Raw genomic sequence first — 16,840 nt, 5'->3', positions numbered from 1 at the left:
TGCGAGCTGACCATAGTTAAGGGGGATTTTGCTACAATGTTGGGCTGGATGCAGAGGTGCATGGATATTGTTGTTGTACATCACTCCTTTGTAGTATTTGGAGGTTGTTGAAGGATGCGTCTTCATGGATATTAGATATACCTATCATGAGATGAATAGTACGGTGGATTTGGATTGCTAGTTTTATAGTTGAGTACTCAAAAGAGCCTTTTGGATTGATGTCATAGTTTTGTTCATGTCTTTTTTTGGATTTTTTTTTTTAAATCTTTTTAGTTATATTCATACCAGTTTTATATGGGTATCCGATCTTATTAAAAGAATTAAAAAAAAAAAGGGAAGGAGAAAACGAAAGAGGAGGAGGAGAGCCACGGGTGGAGGGCGCGTGCAGGGCAAGAGGAGGATTTTCCTGGGCTTAGTGTTAAGATTCTTTAAGTTTTGTGTTTTGTTTGATGGTGCAAGGAAGCTTCACTGTGGTTACAGTGTGTACATAATGACATGGAGAACAAAAGCTTAGGTGCGATCAAAGAGAATCTTTTGATATTTAATGCAAAGGTACCTAGCTGTGGGATCCATGGTCAAGTTATATGACTGGTGTTTCCATGGTTTCTTAGCGTCATCTTAAGTGGTCCCTCGTTTGGTGGCATTTCAGTTGGTTCTAATTTCTTTTCCTTCTACATAGAGACACAATTGGGATAGGTGGAAGGAAAGTATCTTGTGCAATTTGGAAGATGGTAAAATGGTTTTGAACAGAACCAAGGTGTTCCGTAACTTTTTCTATACTATCTCATGAGAAGTTCCCTTCCAATCATAACTATTAAACATTTTTGGTCTAGAAAATTTTCTTGGGCTGATGAAATCAAAGACAAAACTGTTGCAATCAAGGACTTATAGTTCGGTACGTAAGGTATTATTCGCTTTGACTTATGGTTTATAGTCCGAAAATTATGTGAGCCGTTTTTTGGGCCTTATGATTTTGCTCCTTAAAAAACGTCTCACTTGAGAAAGATGACCTCTTCCTATATAAGATAGATTCCTCTTTGACTCCACCAATATGAACTAATGATGTCTTTTCTTCTATAATACAACAAAAGCTAATCTAGATCTTTTATATTCTTACTGATCAACTTCATTTCATTCTAGCTTCCAATTTCATTAATAAAATATTCAACAAGGATACATGTCATCTTATGATATTTTTTGAAGATCATTTTTTTCATATTCTTTTCAACATCTCCTATATTTGTAAAAGAAATATATCTACCATACAACGAAAGTGATTAGTTTGGGACTAAAAAGTAATATTCTATCTTTGTTTACTTTATCCAAGATTTTTTTTTTTTTTTATAATCCTTTATCCAAGTGATTAGAAGCATGTTATCAAAGTAGGAGCAGCAGAAGTTGCTAGCCCCTTCAAATTGCTACCAATTGGATACATGTCGGCACTAGTTGTTGAAGTATGTCTGCACATATATCCTTTTTGCAGAAATATTATTAACTTAATCCATTAACTACTTTCATAGTTATGCATTTAGGGAATCATAGCCATCCATGGATACAATAATGCACAATGCTTCAGCAGACCACTAAAAATGAAAGTATGACAATGGACAACTTTGTAGGATCGTCGTAGCACATAATTATGTTGAGATATCATGCTTGAGTGGCAGGGTGCCATAGAGGCAAAAATTTAAGGTGGGTCGAAGTCTTCATGTAAGAGTTGTTCATTAGAGTTGTATGAGATTGTTACATTTGTCTTAGTTCGCGACGACGTTATAAAATGAACTCAAAAATATATTTGGGATAATTGAAAACAATTTTTTTCAAGATATCTCACCTTATAACTCGTGCATATCATTGTGCTTAGAAGCATTCACAAGCAACTCTCAATGGAAGCTGGTATTTTCTGATGTTCGTGGATTCTAAAGACATCTCAAAAGCCAACGAGTCATTCCCAGCCATGGGTACATCACCCCTCGCAAGAAGTGGCTCTCTTTTGGAAGCCCTCCAACGTATTAGCGGGTTGGAGCACCGTTAATTTGGCTATGCCTATTAGGGTGTTCGGGTCTTTAGGATCCTCTCAAGACCTTTTGATGAAGACAATTTAGTGGGGAGAGGTGATTTGAGGTTGTTCATGGCTTGGAGCAATTCGGGCTCAATTTAAACGCAAATTGGAATCCCTTCTAACTCGTCAGTCTATAGCATGATTTAGCAAAATGTTGTAACATGATGGTGATTTGTCGTAACAGTTTCCATCCCTCTGTTACATTGCATATTGCATATCATGGAAAGAAGATAATGGCTGTGATGATAAATTGTTCGGTACTATAATGACCATTGTAACCCAATTAATGACAGTTATTTGGAATTTGCATTGTCTTGTTAATCAAATAATATTTTCAATTTTAATTTTTATAAAATCTTTCCCCCATAAAATGTCGAGACCATTATGCGTAATTTTTCATCAAATAAGTAATTATCAGGACCAAGGTGTTGTTGCTTTTCTTCTATCAACTATAACACTATTCCAATATTGAATCTTATATGATGAGGCAAATAATAGCTTTTACAATTTGTATAAGAGTTGATACAGTTCCGGCATTGTTCTATGAATTGAATAATAAGAGGGTGTTTGGTATGGGATGATCATTTCAAGATCAAGATCATATGGATGGAGGTGATGAGATTATCATATTTGATTACATTATGATGATCTTACATAGCAGTGATCTCAATTACTTATACTTATCAAACACCATCCAACATAATAATGTAACATCTGTCTTTGAGGTCGGTAGGGATGAAATTGGACCAGGCTGGGCCGGCCCTATCCCTCCTAGAGCTTGGTCTGAAAATTATTTTCGAGCTACATGCCAAGCTTAGGCCCGATAAATATACAAAAATCCAAGCTCAGCCTGGCCCAAGCCTAGGCTCGAATTTATTTGGGCTAGCCCGACATTGGTTGGTAGAGCCCATTCCCGCTCCTCCTTCACCTCATTCACTGCTGCCTCTGCTGCTGAGACCACCATCAAGACCATCTCTAGCACCTTCATCTCTGTCAACTCTCCGCCCCCTCCCAATCTATAACACCCCTGCTGCCGTGCTGCCCGATCACAGGCTGCTGGCTTCCAAAGCTCTGGATCCTTCTCTGCCATCCCCCTCCAGCTCTCCAGTGGTGGTGGAGGCCTGCATCAGGGCTGTTTGTTTGGGATTTATTTCTCTTCAAGCCGATCAAGTGGCAGACACTCTCGGGCCCACTTGATGCTATGCCTTTCTCTGGCTCGCTCGTGAAGAAGAAGAGCGAGGGTATCTTAAGGAGGCTCTAGAAGCCATCCTCTTTCAGCACAGCCTCTTGAAGAAAAATCGCACCCCTAGTGGTCCCCTTCTGGAGCTTGACTCCGATAGAGCAAACCTGGTGATGCGCCCCCTTCAGAGGTAACAGAGAATGGAAGAAGAACAGGTGAATAGTTGGGCTCATGCTTGAATTTCGAGCTTGCGATCGGCTCGAGCTTGAGCCAGACCAATGGTAGGCCCAAGCACGGCACAAAAATGAAATAAGCTATATTTCTGAGCCCAAATCTGATATGATTTTATTCGGACCTCACCGAAGCCTAACCGCATGTAGTCGGGTCAGCCCGAGCTCATTTTCAGCCTTAGAAGTCGGATATTTAGGATCACCCTCTGGAGGTAATCTTGTGTTGAATGAGGACAAAAATCTCCTTTAATCTAGTATTAAATTATTTTATATATCAATACAATATATATTGTATTTACAATTTATTATATTAATTATATTATTATCATATTATTACTTAATTATAATTTTAAATTATAGTTGAAATATATTATTGTATTTTATATTTATATAATAAAATTATTTAATATATTATTTATGTTTGTCTTTTTTCTAATCAAAATAAATTTAAGAATAAAAAGTATATATATGAATAGATAAAAATATTAATTTTATAATAATAATTAATATATTTTTATAGAATTAATAATTTATATAATTAATAAATATATTTTTATAAAATATATTAGAAAGAATTTTAATGTTATGCGGTTAGTGATTTTGAATTTTTTGAAATATCAAATAAGTGGCTTATGGATACTCAAAGATATTTGACCATTAAAACATAGCATATCAAATGTGGTGAACTTAGATCATTAGGATTTGGATTGATCTGAGATAAAGATCACCACTGGTCTTAGATCATCATTTAGATCATCATGGTAGTCTCATTTGGATCATCAAAATTTCATAAAATAGAGCATAATTAAACCATATTTTGACACCCTCGCCGAGTGATGTTTCTTCGGTCACCTGGGAAAAAGGAGATCAGAACTCAGAAGGGCATCCTGCACTCCGGGTTTCAGGTGTTTAAGGAGGTTCACCATTAGATCACGAAGAAATATATCATACGCCGTCCGATGGTATATACTATTTCGATTTCTTCTTGGATCGGGCACGTATTGTTTTTCAAAGGAAAAAAAAAAAAAAAAAAAAAAGATGTTTCGTGTATAGACTATAGATTTTCATATTGGAGCTTCTTGATGAAATTTTTACCCCCCAAAAAAAAAAGAGCTTCTTGATGACACGTGGTCATCGTCTTCCTAACCAGATGGTAACAGTGACTCTGAATTAACTTGATTTGGACTACGCCCAGCTTAATTAACGGGTGTAACAGGCGGGGCTCCAATATGGCAGTTTATTGAGAATTAAAAACAAAATAAATAGCTTTCCCACGGGCGCTGAGCAAAAAACGGATATCCCAAAAAAAACTATGCAATCTGATCCAATAAACATCAATTTCAATTAGTTGAAAGATATAAATTATATAAAATCAGATTAAAATTTATAAAAAATTAATTATTTATGATCGAATTCAATTTTTATATTTTTAATCTATATGAAATCGAATCCAACTGATATAATATTAAACAAACTTATTTTTATTTTGAGACGACGTCATTTAGATTTTAATATATTATTTAAAAAAAATACCATACTATTCATTTAGACTCATGGAAATATTGATGTTAAATTGTTGATGAAATATATCAATTTGAGATAATTTTAAAGTAAAAATTTTTATATATAATTACTCTTAAATGAGTAATTTTTTTTTTATTTTATTTTGTACGGATTCAAAAATAAATCTAAGATTTATAATTAATAAGATTTAAATTTTTTTATATTAAATTGATAAAAATAATAAATAATCTTAAGTGAATTAATATTAGACTTAAAATCAATATTGAATCAATATTGGAGTCCAAACTAATACAACTTATTCAAATATGCTACAAATTGTTCATTTTGATTTTAAATGGTTTATACATGATAAATAATTGATAGCGAATTCGATTTTTTTCAATCCAACAGAATTTGATCGAATATTTTTTTTTTTTTAATTTGATTGAATCTGACCCATGATCAGTCCAATTAGACACGTTCATTCTTACCATAAAACTAGGAGAAATCTCATTTGCGGAAGTAACTTCGTTTTCAGAAATTTAATTGAAAAAAAATATATTTTGTTTGGATAGGGCAAAATGTACACGTGTATGGGCTCCAAGCTACTCACTTCAGGTTGCATGAAAGGCATGGTCAATATCGGATGAGGATGGCATGTGAACCCACGTCACCTACGTCAACAAATAGTGACTTTTACGAAGCTGGAACCCTGGAAATTTCTCTTAACATATTTTAGTAGTTTTTTACTTTTAATTCTTTTTCTCCTTCTCCCCTCTTGGTGATATAAAATGACTACGGAATTCATGGATCATTAAATACTGCATGCTCATAACGAGCTAAATTTTGCCTATCAAAAGAAAAGAATATTCATGTCAGAAAATTTTTTTTTTTTTTTGGATTAATCATGCAAAAAAAAATTCTATTAAAAAAATTTTGATTTTCTCTTTAACTTTAATTTAATGCAATAGGTTATTCAACTTCCAAATTGTTTAATTTGGATCCTAATTGTGAATTTCGTTTAGCTGCGAAAAAATTATCATAAAATATCATATAATCTATTTATATAGTAGGAAAGGATGATGCTGACAAGAGATAATTCTGTCACAGCAGCTAGACAAAATCAATGACTGGGATTCAAATTGAATGAAATAAGAAGTTGACTGGCCTAATGGTATTAAATTAAAGTTTGGGATAAAATTGAAATTCTCAAATAATTTATAATTTTTTTTATAATTATTTTTTTTTAAAAAAATGGGAGATAGTATGATACTTCCCATTTTTATTGCCGAAAGAATTTACAGGCGGAGGTCTTTAAGATGCTACCACGGGGTCCTTGCATAAAGAAAATCAATAGCATCAATACAAGTTGCGAGGAAAAAGACAGAATAAAATGCTGCAGCAAATCAAGACAAAGGAAAGAAAAAATCAACGGCATTTCGGTGTAGCCAAGGATTCCAATTTCCTCCATAATCACAGATGCTTAGCTTCATCCTTCAAACAACAGAAATGGCCCCAACATTGGTACGGTAACTACGGTTGAAGAACGTCTGCAGAACAGAGAAAACAATGCCTCTTGTTTAAGAAAATACGTGCATTCTTTCTCCTTTATGAGAAATTTTTTGTACACTGTCTGTGACGTAGAAAATTCAATATAGAGCGCATCATCTTATTCAATTGGACCACATAACCACCACTTTCCAACACATATTTAGTATCCGTAGTTTTACTTTTTCATTTGAAGTTTTGAATGACGAAAATATTTATTTTTTTCAAAAAAATTATAATATTCTATATCGATATTATGACATCGCATAGGACGTCATAATTTTTTCATAAAATATCATAAAGAGAGAAAGATATTTTCGTCATTGAAAAATTTTATATAAATTTTTCAATAACGAAAATATCCCTATCAAAATTATGACATCTTGTGAAAAATTATGACATCCTGGAAGTCATAATTGTAACGTAGGATGTTATATTATCGGCACAGAATATCATAATTTTTAAAAAAAAAAATATTTTGATCATTTAAAATTTTAAATGAAAAAATAAAACTGTAGACATTAAATATGTGTTGAAAAATAATAGTGACATGATTCAATTATATGAGATGTGTGCAAAAAATTTTGCTTCCCTCCGCATCTCCAAGCACATCGCTGTCGTGAGCTGATCTCCAAGATTTCTGTCTAACTTCCTTTATTTTTCATCCTCCCATCCATCCAAACGCCAAGAAATGCCGGAGGTCTTCAATTGCAGTTTGATGACATTCCGCAAGCTCCGTGAAAAGATGCGTCTGAAAAAAAGATGGTTGGCCACAAAAAGTACGTTCATGTCACACGTCCTATACCGACCTAGGGGCATAGCTTGTCAAATCCCATGATGAATTGAACTTGGGTGTCAATTTGCTAGCCCTTTGCCAATTTTTTGTGAAACCCTCATGAGTTTTATTTGTGACACCTACTCCAACCGGTGAAAGGGGTGCTACAAAGGGCTACTGCTCCACGGCACTTGAAACATTTCATTGGCTTAATAGACCAAGTTATGATCCATCAACATTTTGATAAAATTCAAATCAAGCAGGAATCTCACGTTAATCCAATACAATTTAGTTCCAAATTTCTGGCGGCCATGTAAACTCCAGTAGCGTAGAAGAGGCCACCGTGAATTAGAGGGGACTAGTTGACAGCACGAGAAATCCACCTTATCGTTTCTTGACTTGAGTTCTTAGACAATGGTACGATCGTCGTAGACTTTAGTTTTAGGTTACATATCTTCCCACACAAACTGTAAGAGTGCGGCAAAATCTCCGTTTTTTTTTTTTTGTTTTTTGCAATGTCCCTACCTAGCAATTTTTTTTTTTTTTAAAATCTCAGCAATTGAGTTCCAATTCGGCTTTCACGCACATGATCAGTGGTTCATTGCGATGTTCCTTGCTTTCATTGCCCTTGCCCTCAATTCTCTCATCTCTTCTTATAATGTCTTCAGCTGTAACTACTAAATTGTGCCGCAAAGAACCAACGCTCGCTACGCTTGTAAATTTGTATTCATAGCATGCCCGTTGAAAGTTAATAAAACGTTGATTTTTTTTTTTAAAGATTTTTGTCAAGTCTTGTACAAGCATACAATTAAGGAAAATTGTATCTTAGGCTTATAAAAATTCCCATCGTGTTGCTACAAGGCTTTGATTTGAGACGAATGTGGCCGGGTCGGACTCCTACTGATCTGGGAGCTCAGCTTCAATCCAAAGACTGAAAGGTAAAGGAAAATCTGTAAAGGAGTCCACTCTCATCAGAGGTTCTTCAACGAGGGATCTTTCGATGTTTAAATTAATCGAAGCTTGAGAATAGTAAAGAAAAGAGAGAGAGAGAACAAGATCGTGGGTGGTTCTCTCGACTTGAACTTATCTGAAGAGTCCTCTTGCTATCTCTTTATATAGAAATAGAGCTATAGGCTATTTTGCCAAAATTTAGTAGACCATTAAGCCCTAGTTCTCTAGATTGTTAGATCATGATTTGATAGACCGTTAGGATAGATAATCCGCCCAATAACATATGAATCAGGTTGTTAGTCATGGATGTTAGTTATGGATTTTACCCAATTTTGAAGGTTGTTGAAAGATTCCAACGAATCACCAATATGGCTAAATAGACTACTGGCTTGGAGTTAGTGTAAGGCTGATATACCAGTCATGGAGGCTTGTTTCTTGCCGTCCGCAAGATTCTAATCATGAGGTTGGTAAATGTCCAAGTCGGAGGTTGGTAAGAAACTGATCACATAAAGTCAGTCCACCATGCTATCTTGGATCTCTCCTTGGCATCCAAGATAGTTTTATTAAATCATCAGCGGTCGATTGCAATCTAAGAAGGATGAGATTGAATTTGATGGCGGATAACCTCCACAACAATACGAAAATAGATAGCCAGCAATTAGCAAACTAGCAGCCATGTGTAACTTGGGGAGTGCTCTATGAATGATTAATACAGGAAATACTTGAATATGGATGATATCAGCTTATTTACTACTGAACCTCGAGTTATCCTTCAACGTAGCGACAACCATCCATCATTAGTTTGCTAGTTCCAGGGGTCCGTTTTTTTGGAATTCCTGGCATCTGGAGGCATGAAATCAAAATTGAGCCTTCCAAAATGTCAATGCAACTGAAGTCTGGCATGTGGCATGGTGCACAGGTGGCTGTGAACCCCAACCTTATTAGAAAAACTTAGGGTATGAGATAATAATAATTTGGTCATTTGGGTACTACATACTCCATGTATCAAGTGCCGATCACAAGCAGCAAAAATAAATAAATAAATAAATAAATTTAGTCACTAAAAAAATAAAGGTGGACTATACTACGGTATACAATGAAGATTCTCAACCAGGGTCAGTATTGGTATTATTGCATCAATAACATTATAGACCTCTTCTCAAAATAACATCATATACTTGCCGAGAATCTTTCACACATGAGCTACAACATTGATAGATGCTGGCGAGCAGTGAAGCAATTCAGAAACAGTTCAGATTCAGTTCAGAATTAGTTGGACAGTTCAGAGTTAGTTCAGATTCTGTTAGGAGGTTTAGAGTTTGTTTCATGTAATAACAAAATAACTAATTGACAGTTGAAGCCAGTAGTTTGTTGTAATAGGATGAGTCCTGGATTATGGGAAGCCATCTCTATAAATAGCCAAGATACATTAGAACAAAGGTATGCAGAGTCTGAGTTTTTCTCCTTCCTGTTCTGTCTCCCAACTTCTGTTTCTTTGATCTGTTCTATTTTTTCTTCCTGTTTCCTTCTTCCTGTCTCTGTTTCCATTGTTCTCACACCACGGCCATAACTAGATTTAAATCTTGGGCTTCTCTAAGATCTCATCAAGTGGTGTCTGAGCCCCCTTCCGGCACCATGGAAACAGTTTCGCCGGAAGCTTTTATGCAATTGAAGGTAGAGTTTGGAGAACTGTCACGCCCCCGACCCAAGATTGTGAATCGAGGGTCATGGCAACCACCGCATACTCATAGAAAACTCTTTCCATAAGCATGCAAGGCATCTTATCATGCTATCCTAAAACAACAGCAAAATAATTAGTCAATAATTTAAATCTAAAAATATAACGACCTAAATTTTTTCTTTAATATCTCAATAAATTCAACAATGATTCACAGGCCTTACATCAAATTCAATAAGACTTTCAACCTAAAATAAAAGTATAGGGATTCTGCTTCTGATCACTCTTCCATTTATATCTTGTATCATCTTAATTCTTCAACATCTGTAAAAACAGTAAAATAGAAGGTAATGAGCTAGACAGCCCAATAAGCAATGATCACTTCTCAACAGATTTCATCAGGCATTTAAGTAAATAATCATTTATAGAAAATAAGCATATAAAGTTCATCAATTCGAAATCAATTTTAATTATGCAACATAATTCATGCCAAATTCATTTCTTTTTCGAAAATTTAAGTTTCTTTTCAGATTTCAATTTTTTTCGTTCTTAAATTCTTTTCGTCAACCATGAGCTATGACCACATTTTTCCTGTGGCAAGATCATAACACCGCGTATCTTCTTGCGGTGAGCTACGAATCATCTGGCAGCGAAGTTCTTCGGAACCGCTGGTCTCTCTAGCGGTTTGTCGCTGGTCTGTCTGACGACGTAAGCCCTCAGGACAAATCAATTACCAACGTATATGCCCCCATTGCCGAGGTCCTTTACATAGTCAGGTTGTCAATTCATAATATTTCTTATATCATAATTCTTTATAAATCATATTTCATATTCTAATTTTGATAATAAAATATATAATCATGTAGTATCGAAATCAATCAATATAATGCATCATGGAATCAATATGTTCAATCATGCTTCATCATAACGTTTCAAATAAGATATTTTCATAACAAAATATCATTCATCTAATTCATGCATCGTTTCACAAATCATGTCAGAAAAATACATTATAATTTATCGATAAATCTAGAAAAAAAGTGAAACATTACTTACCTCGAACGTATTCCAATAAATCCACATAATTCTATAAATTTTCTTTCAAAAATTTTGTTCGTAGATCATATCGCGATATCCTATGATCAAACATCCACAATCCTATACAGAATCAATTTTAATAATTAGAAAGAATACGAATACCATATTTCAACGGTTTAGATTGGGTCCGATCATCTAATTTCATCTAATCAAAATCTAATTAGGACCTAAACGATCCAAAGTTTGACTATCAGATCAAATCGAATTCGAAGTGATAGGACCGAGGTTTCTTCATCGATTTCATAAAATCAAGTAGAAAGAAAAAATCAGAGGAGAGAGAATTTATGAGGTACAATTCGAATTGATCAGGTGACATAATCCAACATTACGATTGGTCTAATATCTCGATTGATGAAATCAATATGATCAAATCAAGTCATGGCTACATCGGGATGATCAAATCTAAAGATTCATGGTTTGATCAAGGTGGGTGCCAGTACGCTGTCTGACAATCATGGATCAGGATTCTTCATTAGAATTAGATCAGGACTATTAAAAATTTTTTTTCATTCACTAACCTTTTTAGAGAGAGAATCAATCAAGAGAGAGAATATTTTAGAGAGAAAAAATTCTAGAGAGAGAAAATTCTAGAGAGAGAAAATTATTTTGAATTCTTCAGACAATATGATTCAACAAATCCGATCGATCAGATCAAATCATGCTGAAATTATCATGCGGATAATTCATAAAATCATAAAAAATAAAATCTAAAAATACCTGATCTGATCAAAGTGGATGTCGGTGTACGTCCGGTGATCACAGATCAAAAATTCATCACTAGGATCATTTAAATTCATCATCATTCTTCTCAAAATTCTAAAAAATCTTAGGAGAGAGAAATAACTTAGAGAGAGAAAGTTTAATTCTAGAGAGAGAAAATACTAGTTCAAACTGAAGGGAGAGAGGGAAGAGAAAGAAACTCTTTTTCTTATATTTTATTATTTATATCATTATTTATTAATTAATTAATTTTATTTTATTTTTTCTTTTCTTTTTTCTTTCTTTTTTTTTTCTTTTTCTTCACGAAAGAGAGAGGAGAGAAAATCCTATTTATTATTATTATATTATTATTATTTTATTTTTCTTCTTCTTCTTCTTTTTTTTTTTTTCTTTTTTCTTTTCTTTTTCTTTTCTTTTCCTTCTTTTTCTTTTCTTTTTCTTTTCTTTTCCTTCTTCTTCTTCTTTTCTTCTTCCCGGGCTTCCTTTGGGCCGAAACAGGAGATCTCACAATCCCCTGTTGGCTGGTCGGCCGATGGTGCAACTGGCGTGGGGCGGCCATCGGCAGGAGGGGGGCGACCCAACGACAAGAGGAGGGCCAAATCGGTGGTCGGCGGTGACCACCGGCGTTGGAAATCAAAGAAAAATGGCAAAAATAAAAGTTTCTTCCGTAACAAAATTCGACGACTCCGGTCACCGACGAGCGTGCACACAGGCATGGGAAGGAAATGGAAGAAGAGAGGAAGGAGAGGAGGCTTACCTCCGACGCCGGCGAGGCTTTACCGATGAGCAATTGGACGGGCACAGGGATGGGTCTCTGCGATAGTTTTCTGACGATTGCCGCCGATTGGATCTCAGATCTTTGGTGGAAGGGAGAGAGGAGGGATCTCCTCCTTAAATAGAGCCGGAGGGAGCTCTTTTCCGACTCCGATTGGGAGCCGGCGAGAGGAGGAAGAAGATTCTCTTCGGAAGTTCTTCTCCTCTGTTTTTCTTCTTCTTTTTTTTTTTGGGCTTTGGTGGGCTGGGATTCTTACTCGGGCCAGGCCATCACATTCTTCCCCTTTAAAAAAAATTTCGTCCTCGAAATTTTTCTTGCTTGAGTCTTCATAGTTTCTTACTTGAATCTCATCCACAAATATTTCAATAGTCTAATTCTTGATATAAAATTTATTTTAAATTATTTTATAAGAAAAAGTCAATACATCAAATATTGATCTGAAATGGAACCATTCATTTTCTTATTTATCAAGATCAACATCTCAAAGATTTTCAATATTTTAAGATTTCGAAATTATGCTCTCATTCCCTGTAAAATAATGTTCAATACCTCATGACTAGATCAAAATCAAATCTATCTTTTGTGAATAGAAAAAATCAATATCTTAATTCTTGAATAAGAATTTTATTTTTCATCATCATTTATTTATTTTTTAAAATATTAACCACTCTTAATTTCAACCCATCATAAGATAGGAAAAATACTTCTATGAATCATTTGATGACATCTAATCAATCAAAATTCAAAAATATTTTTTTTTATTCATATTTCAAAGGTTGAAGATTTATCATTTCAATCTCATTCTCGAACTTTTAATATTTTAATTCTCGATACAACTTCATCATTAAGTCATTTCATAAAGATCAATATCACCATTGTTGATTGAAACAATATCACTATTTCTAGTCATCAAAGTTTTCTTACTCAAACCTCAAACTCTTAAATATTCTAATTCTTGAAGTAAATTTTATCATTAAGTCATTCCATAATAAAAATCAATAACTCAAATATTGATCTAAATCAAACTATATTTTTCTTATAATCAAAATCAATGTCTCATTCTAAGTAAGTATATCAATTTTTTTTTATCTAAATATTAACAACTCTTAATTAATCGATTCATTATCAAATTAAATTATAAATAACTCCAATCATCTTTTATAGAATAATCATCAATATCAATAGATAACCTCAATCTTTTCTATTCAGTCAGAGAAATAATAATGATCAAAAGAGTCCAAACTTCAAATTTTATTATATTCTGGAGATAAATATTTGAGTATAATAATCTAAGATCGAAATCATTATTCGATAAACAATCTTAAATTCTTCCTAATAAATAGAGAATTATAAAATTCAATTCTAGGATAGAGAAAATTTATCTCTAAATATTCTAAATCTAAAATCAAAAATCAAAGGTCCACTCATCCTAGAATTAGGATGCTATATTTTTTTTTAGCATAGTAGACGGAAGTGCTACTTTTGAAAATCACATTAGGGATGTCCAAAAATTATTTTTTTCAATATTAATGAATTTATTGTATCAAATAATATCATCTATCATAATTCTTTAACTCAAAGAATCAACATTCCTGACTTACTCAAAGTAATCCAGATTACCATGCTTCCGCTGCGCACTCTGATCTAACAATCAAAATTTCTTAGGTTCATCAAAAAAATTTTGATCAAATTATTTTTTATCTTATCAATAGAAAAGATCTAAAATTTTAAATTTCAATTGAAGTCAAAGATTAACTTTCGATTCTCATTCATATTTTACTGATGTACAATAATCTTGATTAACCCTTGAGTCCAATATCATATTTAAACCATCATATAGATTTACTATAATCAATGTGAATCAAATTTTAATTCTCATATCAATTCAATTCGATAATTTTAAATCAAAAATCTTTATAAGTCAAATTAATGGAGAAAAAAAATCCTTCGATGCTCCATCAAATTTGGACATAATCAGAATATATAAGAACTTCAAATCATTATTTTTTTTTCTAAAATTTCTATCATCAGGATCTTCAATATCTATCAAATATCCTTTCATAACATTCATACAAGCTTCAAAAAAATCAAATCTCCATTTAATAGTAGATTCAATTAGGGACCTCGTTAACAAAAGCAAAGAAACTCCATATCAATTCATAAATTCAAAATTTCTAAATTATAAATTCATGTGATTTCGATAATTTTAAATAAATATAAATCAAATTTTTTTATCTTAATCTAAAGATATCAATTTTTCATTAACAACCTCAACAATAATATTAGAAAATCTCTTGATCAATTTAGATACAAAATTTTTAAATTAAAATTTCATACACATCATGTAGTCTCCAAGAGACATAATAAGATCCATTATTTAGATCTAAGGATGATGATTAAAGCTTTCAATACGATGAATATCCTACAATCTCAAAATCAATTTCATCAATAAGAAATAGGCTTCTTTGCAATATCTCCAAATATGCATTCATCCTAATATGCCACTTTATATATGATCCACATACCAAGTTTACTTTCGATAAATATTCCAATCAAGCATCATAAAAGATTTTTCTTAGTCCATCCTGGAACAATATTTTATCGTCAAATCTTTATTTTGCCAATAATAGTCAACTTCTCAACTAGAAGTAATATCATAGTATTCTTCTCACATCGAATTTGAACTTACGATTCACTTGAATAACTAATGATCAAATTAATAACCATAATGCATAATAAAATTTTATGACAATCCTTTTGTGATTACTTTCGATCAAGATCTAACTAATCATATCATGATCTATAGATTATCCATCATATTTCAAACTCCATATGTCATAATCTCTTGCGATCTTTTTATACATAATCTCAATGTTTAATCAAAATTTATAAATATTTCTCCCACTACAATCATCAAAGATCTACACTATAATGTCCCTGGTGTCTATCCACTTATACCCATTCTATATCTGATTCTATGTTTCATAATTCATCCACTTATACTCTGATACCACTTTAATTGTCACGCCCTGACCTGAGATTGTGAATCGAGGGTCATGACAACCGCTGCATACTCATAGAAAACTCTTTCTATAAGCATGTAAGGCATCTTATCATGCTATCCTAAAACAATAGTGGAATAATTAGTCAATAATTTAAATCTAAAAATATAACGACCTAAATTTTTTTTTAATATCTCAATAAATTCAACAATGATTCATAGGCCTTACATCAAATTCAATAAGACTTTCAACCTAAAATAAAAGTATAGAGATTCTGCTTCTGATCACTCTTCCATTCATATCTTGTATCATCTTAATTCCTCAACATTTGTAAAAACAGTAAAATAGGAGGTAATGAGCTAGACAGCCCAGTAAGCAATGATCACTTCTCAATAGATTTCATCAGGCATTTAAGTAAATAATCATTTATAGAAAATAAGCATATAGAGTTCATCAATTCGAAATCAATTTCAATTATGCAACATAATTCATGCCAAATTCATTTCTTTTTCGAAAATTCAAGTTTCTTTCCAGATTTAATTTCTTTCGTTCTTAAATTCTTTTCGTCAATCATGAGCTATGACCATATTTTTCTATGGTAGGTCATAACACCACGTATCTTCTTGCGGTGAGCTGCGAATCATCTGGCAGCAAAGTCCTTCGGAACCGCTGGTCTCTCTAGCGGTTTGTCGCTGGTCTCTCTGCGACGTAAACCCTCAGATAAATCAATTGCCAACGTATATGCCCCATTGGCGGGTCCTTTACATAGTCAGGTTGTCAATTCATAATGTTTCTTATATCATAATTCTTCATAAATCATATTTCATATTCTAATTTCGATAATAAAACATATAATATGTAGTATCGAAATCAATCAATATAATGCATCATGGAATCAATATGTTCAATCATGCTTCATCATAACATTTCAAATAAGATATTTTCATAACAAAATACCATTCATCCAATTCATGCATCATTTACAAATCATGTCAGAAAAATATATTATAATTTATGATAAATCTAGAAAAAAAGTGAAAATTACTTACCTCGAACGCATTCCAATAAATCCACATAATTCTATAAATTTTCTTCCAAAAATTTTGTTCGTAGATCATATCGCGATATCCCATGATCAAACATCCACAATCCTATACAGAATCAATTTTAATAATTAGAAAGAATACGAATACCATATTTCAACAGTTTAGATTGGTTCGATCATCTAATTTCATCTAATCAAAATCTAATTAGGACCTAAACGATCCAAAGTTTGACTATCAGATCAAATCGGATTCGAAGTGATAGAACTGAGTTT

The sequence above is a fragment of the Elaeis guineensis genome, chromosome 6 (genome assembly GCF_000442705.2).
Source record: "Elaeis guineensis isolate ETL-2024a chromosome 6, EG11, whole genome shotgun sequence".
NCBI classification, from domain to species: domain Eukaryota; kingdom Viridiplantae; phylum Streptophyta; class Magnoliopsida; order Arecales; family Arecaceae; genus Elaeis; species Elaeis guineensis.
This window is presented reverse-complemented; position numbering follows the sequence as displayed.